This window comes from Camponotus vicinus, unplaced genomic scaffold, assembly GCF_025532165.1.
Source record: "Camponotus vicinus isolate PSW18456_S1 unplaced genomic scaffold, iyCamVici1.0 SCAF_3, whole genome shotgun sequence".
Classification (NCBI taxonomy): Eukaryota; Metazoa; Arthropoda; class Insecta; order Hymenoptera; family Formicidae; genus Camponotus; species Camponotus vicinus.
Genome location: NW_028141967.1, coordinates 9,460,416 through 9,476,729, shown reverse-complemented (window position 1 = coordinate 9,476,729; position 16,314 = coordinate 9,460,416). Strand labels below are relative to the sequence as shown.

General features: G+C 30.0%; 2 pseudogenes; both read right to left on the bottom strand.

Moving 5' to 3' along the window:
• Window positions 1–16,314, bottom strand: part of LOC145968979 (uncharacterized) — a 62,843-nt pseudogene that overhangs the window by 1,805 nt on the left and 44,724 nt on the right.
• On the bottom strand, window positions 1,821–12,705 carry LOC145968273 (uncharacterized; annotated as a pseudogene).

Below are 16,314 nucleotides of genomic sequence, written 5' to 3'. Positions count from 1 at the left end.
TTAATTAATCGCGTTTAATACAAATACAGGTGAGTTTTATTGTTTGTGTCAATCTTTTTATCATGCGAGAGATTACCGACTGCATAATAAATTGATCGGTACATAAATTAAATGTGTCAATTATTTAGATCGATCGTATCGAAGACCCGAATATAATGTACCCTAAAAAAATACCTTTTAAAAAAAGGTAAAGAAAAAGCGTCGAGTTCATTTAAAAACCATCTCACAAAAAATAGCTATCACAAAAACTAGCTACCTTTATGTAAAATAATAAAAAATTAACTCTGAAAAATTTTCACAAAATAGTTATTTTTATGTAAAAAATATTTACAAAAAGTAATGATATAATAAAAAATTACGTCAAGTTGGGGTGCAATTTCACTTTAACTTTGTTAGTGTTATAAAATTTTATACATATGTGCTTTTATATAATCCGCTGCTGACAAATAGGTAGAAGTTCCGTTTAAAATCTATTACATTTCTGTCATAAAGAAGAACATTTTAGTTAGAGTTGAATCAATTTTTTAAAATAAAAGATTACGTCAAATGATTTTTAAATTTTCTAGAAAATTAAAATAAGATTAAGAAAACTTATTTAAAAATTAAAAATTAAAAAAAATGAAAGACTACGTCAATAATTTTTAAATCTTCTACAAAAATAAAATAAAAGAACAAATTTTTTTAAAAATTAAAAATTAAAAAGAATATAAATTAAAAAAATTTTAAATAAAAAAACTCGGCGCTGCCTAGTAATTATTGAAATAATACTAGTATGTAATTGCTCATTTATTATTATTGTCAATCAAATTGGCAGCGCGCCGAGTTTTTTTATTTAAAATTTTTTAAATTTATATCCTTTTTAATTTTTAATTTTTAAAAAAATTTGTTCTTTTATTTTATTTTTGTAGAAGATTTAAAAATTATTGACGTAATCTTTCATTTTTTTTAATTTTTAATTTTTAAATAAGTTTTTTTAATCTTATTTTCATTTTCTAGAAAATTTAAAAATCATTTGACGTATTCTTTATTTTAAAAAATTGATTCAACTCTAACAAAAATGTTCTTCTTTATGACAGAAATGTAATAGATTTTAAACGGAACTTCTACCTATTTGTCAGCAGCGGATTATATAAAAGCACATATGTATAAAATTTTATAACACTAACAAAGTTAAAGTGAAATTGCACCCCAACTTGACGTAATTTTTTATTATATCATTACTTTTTGTAAATATTTTTTACATAAAAATAACTATTTTGTGAAAATTTGTCAGAGTTAATTTTTTATTATTTTACATAAAGGTAGCTACTTTTTGTGATAGCTATTTTTTATGAGACAGTTTTTAGATGAACTCGACGCTTTTTCTTTACCTTTTTTTAAAAGGTTTTTTTAGGGATATCACTTCTTTTTGTATAAAAAATTATGTATTTTAAATTTAATTTTTGATAATTATTATATTTCATAATATTTATTAAACATTTTTAAATAAACCCACCACCATCCCCGTCATACTATATCAAAATGTGTGACGATCTCGCTTGCTTACTATAGATATTTAAATATTATATGATCTTTTTTTACAGATATTTAAGTTTAACTTTTCTTTAAATGTATTTTTTAAGAATATCACTTTTTATGTATTAAAAATGTATGCATTATATATTTTATAAATTTTTTATGAATATTATTTTTTTATAGTACGTATTTATTATACATTTTTAAATAAACCCCCCGTCATACTTTTTCAAAACGTGACGGTCTTTCTTGCCTACTACAGATATTTAAATTATTAATTTTATCATATTGGATATATTTATATATTACTTATTAGACATTCTTCGTAGGAAAAGTAAACAAACATTTTTACCACCTCTAGGCCATTGTTTTTTCTTAACTTGAGCATCATTAGCTTCGATCCAAATATTAGATGTTCCTTCTCTGCACATACTTATATAATGGCCTTTATCAATATCAGGGTTTTGAAAAAATACGGCATTTGTCACTTTGTACGTGTGTCCATCTATTAATACCTTAGTGGTTGGAATAGCACATAAATTAAAATTATGTGTCGCTTTCATTGATTTATCATTTTGTGATGGAAAAGATATTAAATGAATCACGATTATCTCTTTTGCCAACATTATTTCTCTTTTTAATAACATATTATTTTTTTCAGCACAATATTCACACGATTCGTTATGCAATTGAAACCAATGTGAAAAAGTAACATTTAACAAATCATTAAGATCATATTTTTTTTTCTTCAAATTATTAATAGGAATAGAAATAATAATATTATTATCAACAATAGTTTTTGTATTATCACAGGTTTTACACCGTCTTGTAGAAACTATTTGATTTCTCATGAGACTTTTTATGCAATCATATTTTTCGCAAAGAGCTATAAGAAAATCAGATGCATTTTGTTTTACGGGATTTGAAAAATATTCTCCTAAATATTGTCGTATTGAATTTGTACTTAGATTACGCACACCATTTTCATATCGACATACTAATGTACGTAAAACATCTGATTTTTCGCAATGAAACAATTGTTGTCTAATAACATTAAAATTTAATAAACACTGCAATACTGCATTTGCATAGCATGAAACTTTATCTGTATTTTCGAAACCACGTATAATCCAAGTAGTACTTCGCTCTATTTTTTCATCCGACTGTTGAATGGAAGTAATTATTTTTGGTAACGCCCATAGAACATCTTTTACTTTCGGATAACGCCCTTTTGGAGGTATTATTATTTCTGCTGTTGGTTTATGTATACGTCTTAGCCGGTTATATTCGACAATAGCTTCTTCGCTAGCCATTATTAACGAAGGATCAAAGTTAATTAAATGTAAACCATCTAAAGATGTTACTCGTGACAACGCAACGTAAACTTGACCACAATTAAATATAGAATTACCAATATCCATAATAGCACATTTCAAACTTAATCCTTGGCTTTTATGAATAGTTATACCATAACTCAGAGATAATGGAAACTGTTTTCTGGTAACATATGCTCTATCCATCACCTCAAATTTAACGTTTACTCTTTCAATTAAATATTCTGCACCTGATGGTAAAAGAAGTTTAATCTTTTCTACGTTATTAGTACATGGATTTTGTACAATTGAAATCACTTCAGTAATTGTACCGTTTACAAGACCCAAACTAGCATCAATATTACGCCGTATCATAACTTTAGCTCCAATTTTAATCGTAATTTGTTTGGAAAGCCCAGCTGTTCTAGAATTATCATCATCATTATTTGATAATACTTTTAATGCTTTTTTTTTTACATATGGAATACATTCAATTGTATCTTCAGCGATTAATAATATTTCTTCAGAAGCAATACGACTTAACATTGCATTATTAAGAACATCATACATATGACAAGTGGGCAATAAACAAACGGTATCTGATGGCAGAGTGTTAATAAAATCACATAATTCGTTTAATTTAGATTCAAAAGAATCACCTTTAAAAGATACTTTTTTATTTTCAAGAATCTTACAATCAGATTTTATGACTAAACCGAAACGAATTCTCGACAGTAATTCACGATAAGAGCCATCTCCCTGCTGACGCATATTAATTGTTAATTCATCGTAATCGAATAATGTAGTCCACAAATTAACAGCATTTAAAGAGCCAAGATATTTAGCAATTTTTTCATTTGATAAGTGCATGAAAATAGAATCTTCGAGTACTGGAGGCAGTTGAAGTAAGTCTCCAAATAAAAGAATGTGCTTTAGGCCAAACCAACCATCATCGCAATCATTAGTGTCAAATATTTCGGACAATCGAAGATGTATATACATTAACATTAAATTAGATATCATTGATACTTCATCAATTACAAGAAGAATAACATCTTTAAGATCCGCTCGTAAAACTTTCAATACATGATCAGATAGTTGTTTATATTTAGGAGTCTGACCATGTTGAACGGGTAATTGAAGCAACCTATGAATTGTCAAACCATCTATGTTAAATGCTGCTATTCCAGTAGGTGCTGCTACAGCAGTATCTTTATAAAGATTTTGTTTTATCCAACATTTAATAGTCTTAATTAAGAAACTTTTTCCAGTACCACCTTCTCCGCTAACGTATAATCGTAATATTGATTTATCTGATTGTACAGTATCAATAACTCTATTAAATACTCGTTTTTGATCCGTATTTAATTTTGCTATCATTTCAATCACATCAATCTCTGGAATTATTTTCTCACCAAGATCTTTAAAATCTTGCATTGCTCCATCAGCCTCTACATTTTGAACACCTATTGGATTTTCAGGATCATCTTGAGATTGTTGTTTTTGTAAATCATCATCTAGACATTGTCTAACTAATTCTTCTGCAGTTTCAAATGCTCTTTGCATTTCTTCTAATTTTTCATGATATTGCAGTGCTTCTGTAAGATGTAGTTTTACTTTATAAAACGATTCGGCATAAGTATCGCATCCATTTTTAAGATCCTCTAATTTTCTCCAGGGGTTGAACATAAATAATAACGAAAAGAAGTACTTTTCTGGTTGGTTATTAACATTAAATCTATAATGATTAATAAGATGTCCGCGCCGTCGTCGTTTAACATATTGATTATTACCTATTTCATAATATTCAATCTTTTTACTACTTAGTTTAGTCTTCGTGATATCGTACCATTGTGCAAATTCATAAAGAGATTTTTCTTCTAATTCATTTGGTCTTTGTGGATAATAATTATCTATCAAAGATGGATAAAATATATCTGTAGATTCAGCATTAAGGGTTTCAATTTCTTTACGGTTTTTTAATCTTCTGTGTCGTATCTGATTAACATCTAACCATCTAATAGTCGTATTTCGATCAGTTCCATGTAAAGGAATATTTAGCAATGTATCAGCAGCTTCAAGAATTCCACATTCTCTATTATTCGTAAATCGCAAAGCAATATTCCATAGACGACTTGCTAATGATTTGTTTTTACTATCTGTACTTTTAAGAATAGAATCAGACAATTCACTTTTTCCCGCTTTATTCATATATTTAGTAACGTAATAAGTAAGCAATGATGATTTTTCACCAATATATTGTATATCCATATTGCCTTCCCATGCAGTAAGCACAACAGGATTATAATCATTTATAAGAACTTCATTGTCTGTTCGAGGAAGATCATAAAGTCTACTTTTATGTTTCAATTGTTTCCTTCCTGCTATTGAAGTTGCCACATCTCTCATTTTCAAAGTTTCAGTAACGGGACGAGGAAATCCAAAGCGACACACACGAAGAACCTTATTACTTTTTTTTAGAACGAAGACAATAATCGTTATGTATGTGTCGTTGATGTGTATTAACACGTCTATATAATAACGGTGAAATATCTTTATTCGGCAATTTACAACTTACGTGTTCTAAAATAAATTTAGAAACTTCTTCAACAGTAGACTCACCGAAAATTGGTGCATCCTTAATCCAAATTAATAAGTGAAAGTGTTGTATACCTCTACCTTGATATTCTCGACGCCAGAAATAGTGAGTTACTTCTCCAATAGGATTATCTTTTGAATTAATAAAATCAAGCATTCCCTGGAATTTATTATCAAGGAATCTTGATGTTGACACGGGATCTTTAGCAATCAATACGCTAACAGATAATGAAGTATCATTCCAGCCATTTACTCTACGAATATATGCACCTAAATCTTCCCATAACCATTCACTCGGACTTAATGTCAAAAACCATATTGCAGGTCCATAATATTGCGCCATACACTTTAAATCACTTCTCGGTCTACGCCAATATTGTTCTGTATTTCGGAGCGTAGAAAATATTGTACTCAAATTAGATTCCAACAGATCTTTTGACATTGCATCTAAATATTCTGCAGCTGTATAACGAGCTCGTTGATCAGTTATATTTAATTTATGAAAAATTCCTTGACTTAATTGACGCATGTTTGCGTCGTTCGATAAATAAAATAAATATTGTGGATTTAATCTATACTGTGGATGTTTGGATATCAAACGACATTTTATAAATTCGTAATCATGAAGTTTGACTTGTCTAGTCTCATGTTGACCATACATGCCAAAGGGGTATAAATCTGGAAAACACATTAAATCTAAATTTTTTTCACGGTTATCCAAGGGCATATCTTGAACTTTTAACATTTGATATAAATCTGTTGAAGTTTTATTTGCTTTCTTTTCATATAAAGGGTATATAGTATATTGCTCATAATAACCATCGTTTTCATCAGTAACCTGAGTTAACATTGCTTTCCGTTGACCATCTAATGTAATTTCCACATCGTTTTTCGTGTCTTTTATTGAATTATTCAATAACTCATTATCTGATGTCATTTCTACATCATGTTCTGTTTCTTTTATCAAATCATTCAATTCATCATTTAATGCTGCTTCTTCTGTTTCTTCCATTTGAAATTCTGAATCTTTTAATTTTGGCAAACATAATTCATTATAATTATTTGGCAATATAATATGAAAATATAAAGGATTATTACTTTTTAACCATGTTAAGGCATCAAATACCTTTTTAACATCAACTACCTCTTCCCAAATAATTTTTGATTTTGTTGGAACACCTCTAACAAGAATAAACAGTTCGTGATTCATATTTATAGGATCACTTTTATCACATAATTTGTCAAATGTTTCTTGCAATGGAAGTGGTAGATGAAACGTTCTACCTTTAACTTTTTGCATCATTTGTCTTTGAGGTAACTTTTTATATATGACAGTTTCCATCTTAAGGACAGTTTGAAACGCTTTAGCTCTTTGTATAAGAATTTTTTCGAATGCGTTAAGAGATGATATTACTTCGGGTACATGATTTGTGAAGAGGTTATTCCAAATACAATATGCAGGCATTAAACCTTTACGAAATTTGCCTCTACAATAATTACATATATATCGTGTATCTTTTTGTGTTGTATTTTGTTGTATTCGTAGCATTAAATCTCTCCACATTGGATTGTCTATTTTCACTCGACTAGTGAGTTTAGTAACATATCTTCTATAACACAACCTCTCACATGATACACAAACATATTCTGGTGTATCTAACGAACGTTTAGTTAGAGCCTTAAATGCTTCACTATATCTAGATATAATATCATCATCGCTCAGAATAGTTTCTGTTTGTTGATGTTTGTACATATCTGCTTTTTCTTGTGCAGAAGTTGCTATTTCCTCCAATGTTTTCACATCAGCAGAAGCTAATGCTTTATCTAGTTTTTCCATCTCTCGATAGGAAGCTGTCAATTGATCAGTTAAACGCTTCATATTTCTCACTTTTGGAAAATGAGGTGATAATAATTGAACAGGAAGAAACATTCCCTTGCAAAGCGTTAAATCAATATGACAGCTACGCGTATGGCCTAATTTCTTATCTGAAGTTTTCATAGTACATTCATGAATTTTTGGTATTAATTTTGGCACATTTTTTAAAGTACATGTACTTATAGATTCAAGAAACTTTTGATAACGATTAATTAAAAGTGGATTATTAATTTTACATGAAGTACTGCACGACCATGATTTTTTCGCTCCTGTTTCTTCTAGCGGTAATATATTAACAATTTTTCCTTCTGTATTTATTATCAAAGGCTCCGATGAAGTTTTTATCAATGGCATTTTATCTTTTCCTTCTGTATTCAAAGGTTCTTCTGCAGTTACATGATGATACGTAGAATCAATGAAATAATTTTCCGATGAGGCTGTGTGTGCAGATATGTCACATAACGCTGCTAATTTATCCTCATTAGTAGAATTTTCCGCAAAAATCAGATTTAGTTCGGTCAGATTTACTTCTGCTTTTTGTCTAATCAAAGCTAAAATTTTATATACATTACGAATATAAGACTTTCTTACATACATACACCACCGTACGATTTTTTCAGCTTTTAATCGTTTTTCGATATGATCTGTAATATTAAGTTTCTTTACAATATTTTGTATATATACTTCTGAAGAATGATGAAGTTTTATAGTGTTTTGGGACCAAAATTTTCTATACTTTTTCAAAATTTTTTTTCGAACATCATAATTTTTTACTGTAGGTACGGATTCTTTACTTTTCTGATAATAACGTTTGTTGTAAAGCCATTTACGAGTAGGATCTAATCTTTTTTGTCTATCTCGTTCACGTTGAGAGTTCTTAGAATAATTTATGCACTTTTTTGCGCGTCTATTTTTTAAATTACATTTATATCGATATCGATCTTTAACGCGTTCCTCTTTTAAGTTCTGCTGATATCGATTACGCTTTTTAACGCGTTTATTTTCTAAGTTTTGTCTATATCGTTCGCGTTGTTTAACGCGCCTATCTTCTAAGTTTTGTCTATACCAATCACGTTGTTTAGCACGTCTATCTTCTAAGTTCCGTTTATATCGATTACACAGTTCAAAAAAATTGTTTTCTAAATCTTGATCATATTGATTGAATTGTGCAGCAAGATTATTTTCTGAATCTTGTTGTTCAACTTGATCATGATTATCTAAATCTTGTATGTAACGTACACGTTTGTTAACGCTTTCATTTTCCAAATACTGACATTTATTTTCATTAGTATTATTTAACAGAATATTATTTTCACATTGAAAATATTTTTCAGCGCATTTTTGTTCAAAGTTCTCGTTTGTATTTTGTTCACAAGTGATAATATAAATAATCATATTTGATTCATTGCTATTAAATGAATTATTATTGATGTCAATTTTGCAGTTATTACTTCCAATATAAAGCTTATTTTGAAGATATTTATTATTTTTTTCATAAATCTCAATATCTGTTTTCATGAGATTTTCTAGATTGTTTTTCGTTATTAATTGTAATTAATTATTACTTAATTCTTTTTTTAATTCATAATTAAGACGCTTTCTTTTTAAACAATTTAATTTTTGTTGTTTTGTTTCACATTGTCGTATAGTACGTATACGAATTGCTTTAGCTTCTCTTGCTTTTATAACAGCTAATGGAAGCACTTTTTGTGGTACATATTGTGGATCTTGAGGAAAATGTTCAATAATATTAGATTCAAAAATCTTTATCAAATGCGAACGCATTAAATTATGATTATGTTTTACTTTTTCTGGTTTAACATTAAATAACAAAGAAATTGCAAAAGCTATTGCAAAAACACCACAATCGTTACCATTCGGTTGATGTTGCACAGTTGGAAACTTGACAGGATACTTTTCAAAATCATATGTCGGAAATAAACGTCTCAAAAATTTTTCATGATGCTTATGTAATTTTTTAGTATTTAACGAATCATAAATAAATATATTCTTTCTGTCATAATAACTGCATACCCAATGTCCATCATGTAAACCTGACGAACTATGCAATATTTGTATATGTTTTTTGTCTTCTGGCACACGCTGAATCGTATCAAGGCATTGTATCCGCCATGTTTCGACAGGTCTATATTCTGAACAGTTTTCTAAAAGACGATTAAAATATTCCATATGCATGTCAGTTAACCATTCACCTCGAAAAATTATATTTTTTTCTCTAGGTAATAGGTCTATATTCTTATTTTTCTTTACAGACATACTGTATATATATATGTATATATATACATATATATATATGTGTGTGTATATATATATATTGTTTAGAAAAATCGCTTTAAAGAATCTAAACTTAACACAAGATACTATCGTATCTCTTACTGTAATACTATGATAGATATAATAGCTATAATTTTTGTTTAATATACACAAAATTAATTTTTTTAATAAGGCGCCTAAGGCAAGCCAGATTTCAGCGCTATTGCAGCCGACAATTTAATTCAGCGCTTACGGCAGCTTTTATACAGCGCCAGAGCAGCCGATAAATTTTTATATTTTTTATAATTTTCTGCACCTGTAAAAATAAAAAGATTATATAAAATATAAATAAAAGAAAATTTTTAACATAATTATTTATTTATTAAGTTAAAAACATACATATTATTTATTTATTAAGTTAAAAACATACGAGAGTAAATAATCTTCTGCATAGCCATATAATTATGATTATATGATATTTCTACAATCATTCTTAGCTATGCAACAAATATATAAACTTCTATGATTGCAGAAATACTATATAATCATAATTATATGACTCGCAGAAGATTATTCATTCTTACATTATGTTATGTTACTGCGCAGCCCTAATATTCACTCTTACATTATGTTATGTTACTGCGCAGCTCTAATATTCACTCTTACATTATGTTATGTTGTTGCGCAATCCTAGTATTCACTCTTATTAATTATTTATTTATATGCAAAAATGTCATATAATCATAATTATATAGCTGCGCAGAAAGTTATTCTCTTGTTTGTTCTCTTGTGATTATTTTATTTATATAATGTCTTTAAGATTGCAGCAAAAATATTTTTATTAGAAAACAGGATACATTGTTTAAATTTAATATATTCTGTATTACATATTTCAGTGGATTGTTTAAAATGAGACATTCTATATAACTAATCCATTATTAATTATTAATCTATACGCGAACCAAACAGTTGATTAATTAAATTGTTTAATACAAATAACTAACCTTTTCCAAATTTTTTATTGCACGAGGCCTTTCTAAATTTCTCTTTGGAAAACAGATGATTCTGAAATAAATTTTACATTATTAATTTATACATGAACTGAACAGTTGATCAATAAAATTGATTAATAGAAATAACTAATCTTTTCTAATCTAAATTTTTTACTGCACGAGATCTCTTATAAATTTTTTGTTATTTCGAAATAAAATGATTTTGAAATAAATTTTACCAAATTATATACCATAATAAAATATACATTAATGGAATATTTTTAATAAATATATCTATTTTTTCATAATGTGAAATTGATGATACAAAACATTCTGTTTATGATAAAAAAGTGCTAATTAAAAAATATTAATTAAAATTCATAAATAACAATATTACTCACTCTTCTTCTAAATATCTTGCTTTAAATTTTGATAATATGCAATCAATAGTTCTGGTAAATTTTTTTATTGATATGCAATTAATAACTCTGAAATAACAAATAAAAGAATAATATTATTCTGTGACAAACAATCAATTATAATACAAAGTTATATTTTCATATTAATTATAATTATTAATTAAAATTATTAACCAAATTTAATATTACTTTAATTTAATTTAATATCTATTTATATAATACCTTTATTATGCAATATCAAAACAATTTAGATTCGAACACCTACTGCTATCCAAAGCCAAAAACAATTTGTCTTCTTATGAATTGAGAAATGTTAAGTAAACACGTAACAAGTCACGATTACAGCTAACCTGTGAAGTATAATCATAAATTAACAATCATGAAAAATAAACTTTACTATTATAGTAATGCAACATATTACATACTATAATATAATAGCAATCTCATAAAGGCTGCGTTCCATTTGAACGCTTACACGCTTAAAGCATCATTCTGTCTTTGTTGCACATCGAATATCAAAGGAAGATAGAGCGACGCTTTCAGCGCTGAAAGCGTAAAAAGGAACGCAGCCAAAGAAAAATTACGAAGGCGCCATGTTTAAAGTAATAAGCCAATGAGAAACAGTGCTTTTTTACTGTGCATAAAGTTACGAATCTATAAAGATTATCGATCAATGGTTTCGATCAAAGATGGCAACTATAACAAAGAAAGCAGAAAATACAAGTGATGTAAGTATCGATGATTTTATTATATATCTTTTTACATTAAGATAAAGATAATACTTTTAAGACTATTAAATACTTTTATTATAGATGCTAATGGACGAAGAATTTTTAGACGAATTCTCTTTCGAGAATCGTCATTCAGCGAAGAATGTTCCTCAGAAACATCGTCTCTTCGCCTCTCTTACTCCCGGCGAGGCTGCCTCCATTGCCGCTACCTCTGTCGCCGCTACCCCCATCGCCGTTGCCTCCATCGCCGCTGCGCCCGTCGCCGCTGCCCCCGTCGCCGCCGCCCCCGTCGCCGCCGCCCCCGTCGCCGCCGCCCCCGTCGCCGCCGCCCCCGTCGCCGCCGCCCCCGACGCCGCCGCCCCCGTCGCCGCCGCCCCCGTCGCCACCGCCCCCGTCGCCGCCGCCCCCGTCGCCGCTGCCCCCGTCGCCACTGCCCCCATCGTTGCTGCTCCCACCGCAGAACATATATATCGCAGAGATATTAGACGAGGTAATTTTAATTAATTACATAATTTAATGAAACATACTTACTATATATTTTAATACTTATATATTGTTCTTGCATTCAATTTGTATATATTTTTCTTTGTATTAAATTTCTTTACACTAAAGCACATATAGTAAGTAATTTGTTAATTTTAATAATTACAGCACCAAGACCAAGAGGTAGAGCTGCGGGAGTAAGAAAACAACAAGAGCGATTCATGAATTTTTTATATAAATTATCTTCTGCCCATTATTATTGAAGCAGAGATAGAGGAAGGGGCAAAAGGTAAGAAAACAGTTATTATATTTTTTACTATTTATTAGTATTTATTAATAGTTATATTATTGTTTTAATTTATTTTTTTATTTCGAAAGTAGAACTTGATTATTAGGTGGTAAACTTAATTTCTGCCGCTAAATATTGTACAATATTTAGCGGCAGGAATTAAGTTTATCACCTAATCATATATATTTATTGAAAAGCGGATGGACTTACTTCATATTAAGATATTTTGATATGTATTCAATTGATATGTATTTAATTATATAATTTATTATTGCAGATTCTATCATCGCATAAATGAAGAAAAAGAAAAACAAGACTGATGTAATATTTCCAATAAGATTACGATACTATTTATATACTACCCAGTGAGAAATGATAAGTCGAATAGACGTCTAAGACGTTTAATAGATGTCCAATAGACGTTTATTAAACATCTTAGACGTCTAACAAACGTCTATCCGACTTGTCATTTGTCACTGGGTATTTACGATTTAACTGTAATTTATAGTTTATTTTTTATTTTATTTTATTTTTATTTTCCTTATTATAGTTTATCTTTTTTTTTACTTATTTTTGTTTAAGTAATTTTTGTTGATGTCTAAAATATGTCAAAATCAGTACAGAACATATTTCCTGGATGAAAATAGTATTTTTGTTTAAATAACTTTTTAGTTTAATTATTTCTTAAACGATACTACGCATTATCACATTAAATATAAGTTTAATGATATTCATTTTCTTGTTTCTCCATTCTGTACTGATTTTGACATATTTTTTGGGCACTTCTTGACTGTTCATTATCACATTGAATATAAGTTTGAATGTAAGTTTAATAATTATTTTATTTTATTTTTTATTCTTATTATAGTTTATAGTTTATCTTTTTTTTTACTTACTTTTGTTCAAGTAATTTTTGTTGTCTAAAATATGTCAAAAACAGTACAGACCATGTATCTCCTGGATAGAAATAGTATTTTTGTTTAAATAACTTTATAGTTTAATTAATTTTTTAAACGATACTACGCATTATCACATTAAATATAAATTTAATGATATTTATTTTCTTGTTTCTCCATTCTGTACTGATTTTGACATATTTTTTGGGCACCTTGACTGATAGCAATAGTACTCTTTAAAATGATTTTGACACATGTAATAGACGATTTTTGGCGTGCTTTTGGTATAGCAACCAATGTGTACCAGAATGTCTTACACATTGATAAAACATATATACGTACGTATGTTTTATCAATGTGTAAGACACTCTGGTACACATTGGTTGTTATACCAGAAGGACGCCAAAAATCGCCTAATATTAAAATATTGACACATATGTAATAAAATATGACTGATAGCAATAGTATTCTTTAAAATGATTTTAATTTTAACACATGTAATATGACACATATGTAATAAAATATTACACATATGTAATAAAATATTTTGACACATATAATAAAATATTTTCATTCACGTTTTGTAAAAAATTGTAAAAAATCCCAAACAAAAATAAAATTTAAGATATATATAATTATATTATTGACTTAATAAATTAATGTTTAATAAATTTCTGTAATATTATATAATAATTAATTAAAAGTCACTCTATCTTTGACTGCGGTCGGGGAGATGCTGGAAATGTTCTGAAGCGTTTGATTAACTAATTAGAACAAAAGGAAATAAACATTTTTTTATCCTGATTAGTCGATCAAATGCTTCAAAACATTTTTCAGCGATTTCCTGACTGTAATTTCTTACTTATGAAAAGTTGTTGATTAAATAAGGACACAACTAAATAATATAGTAGTACAGTATGCTTCAATGATTAGTTCTGTTTCTCTAGCGAGAATTGGTAATATCTATCTTTTGCTAATGTATAAAAATCCTATGCATTAGCAAAGGATAGTAGATATTATCAACCCTCGCTAAGAAAACGGAACGATAATAATTTGACATGTATATGTTTGATATGTATATGTCAATTACGAAGCGCCAGGCGCCAGCGCCTCCGCCATCTGGTGTCGACAGCGGCAGTCGTACGCCAAATTGTGTTCTATATATATTGTTTGATGACGACGACGTGGACGTTTCTTAATCGTATTTTCACGATTTTAAAATTATATATCGCGATATTTCCACTTCTACAGCTCGTAGAGTAAAAATAAAGACACTTTTACTATATAATTCGAACATAAGCTATCGATTAAGCCTAATAAGAGCTCGATCCGTCCAGCGGTTATCGTAATATAATAATATGAAATAATCTGAACTGGTCTCAATTTCCCGTCTCGCGTAAAGAGACACGGCGCGCGTCTTGCTAGAGAGATGAACTCGACGCAAGACACTACCGTGTCTCTTGATATAATAATAATAATAATAATACTAAATATGTAACTTTAATAATAATAATAGCAATAAATTCATACTATATAATTTTGGCTTTTAATTTGTTTTAATTGTATACAATATATTTGGGTTTTCGATATATAAGGTCGATCCAAATAATTGACATTTATGCACCGATCAATTTATTATGTAGGCGGTAATCTCTCGCATGATAGAAAGATTGACACAAGCAATAATAAAACTCACCCTGTATATGTAAAATGAAAATATCTATGTATTTCGACATGTATTCAAGTTCATGTATTAAAGCATTTCACACACACACACATACAGGGTGTCCCATTTTAATAGTTCCAGGCAAATATCTCAAAAAATATGGAAGATACGGAAAAATGTTTCAAACAAAAGTTGTTTGGCTCGAAGGAGGACAGATGATGAACATATGTACTACTATGGAATGATGCAGCAGGAAATGGAAAAGAACCAGAAATAAAATGGTTTGTGATTTCAGAAACGGTGCACCATAAAAATATAAAAAGTAGGTATACAAGGCGGGTTCTAACGCAGGTCCTCTCAGGGGGGGTGAGGCGCGAGGGGAACCGTGGTGCGGGGGGAGTGACGTCACGCGCGGGGAAGGAGGAACTGCAGCGCTCGGTGAGTGACGTCACGCGCGAGGAAGGGAGTCTGCGAGGAGAAGGGGGATCCGCGGAAAGAAGACGGTGGTGTGAGAAGGATAGCGCTACGTATGGGAAAAGGACAGCGCTACATGTGGGAAAAGGATAGCGCTAAGTGTGTGAAGAGGACAGTGCGATAAGGATGACATCAACGTGCGACAAGGATGGTGCAATGTAAGATGGCGTGAGAAGGACGACGCAAAGGTAAGTGAGCGACGAGCATATGAAAGAGAGAAAACGACAATAGCGCGAGAACAACGCGTGCGAGAGAGAACGATATTGCAAGAACAACGCGAGTGAGAGAGAGAACGATAGCGCGTACGAAAGAGAGAACGATAATAGCGCGAGAACAACGCGTGCGAGAGAGAACGATATCGCTATACTTACAACTAGCGCAAGAGAGACGCAAGGGATGGGAGCGCAAGGAGAGGCGCGTAAATAATTGCAATTTTTTTTCGTTACAATTAAAAATATGTAGAATTTATTTAAATGTGTGTATGAGTATTACAAATTGTGTGTGTGTGTGTGTGTGTGTGTGTGTGGGTGTGGGTGTGGGTGTGGGTGTGTGGGTGTGGGTGTGTGGGTGTGGGGGTGTGGGTGTGTGGGTGTGGGTGTGGGTGTGGGTGTGGGTGTGGGTGTGGGTGTGGGTGTGTGTGTGTGTGTGTGTGTGTGTGTGTGTGTGTGTGTGTGTGTGTACTTAATATTAAAATTTAAAAATTAATAAAATATAGGGAAAGAAAATAAAATGATGAATATAAAATAATGCGGACGGTGCGCCGGGCTGTAAGGGGGAGGCAGCTCCTG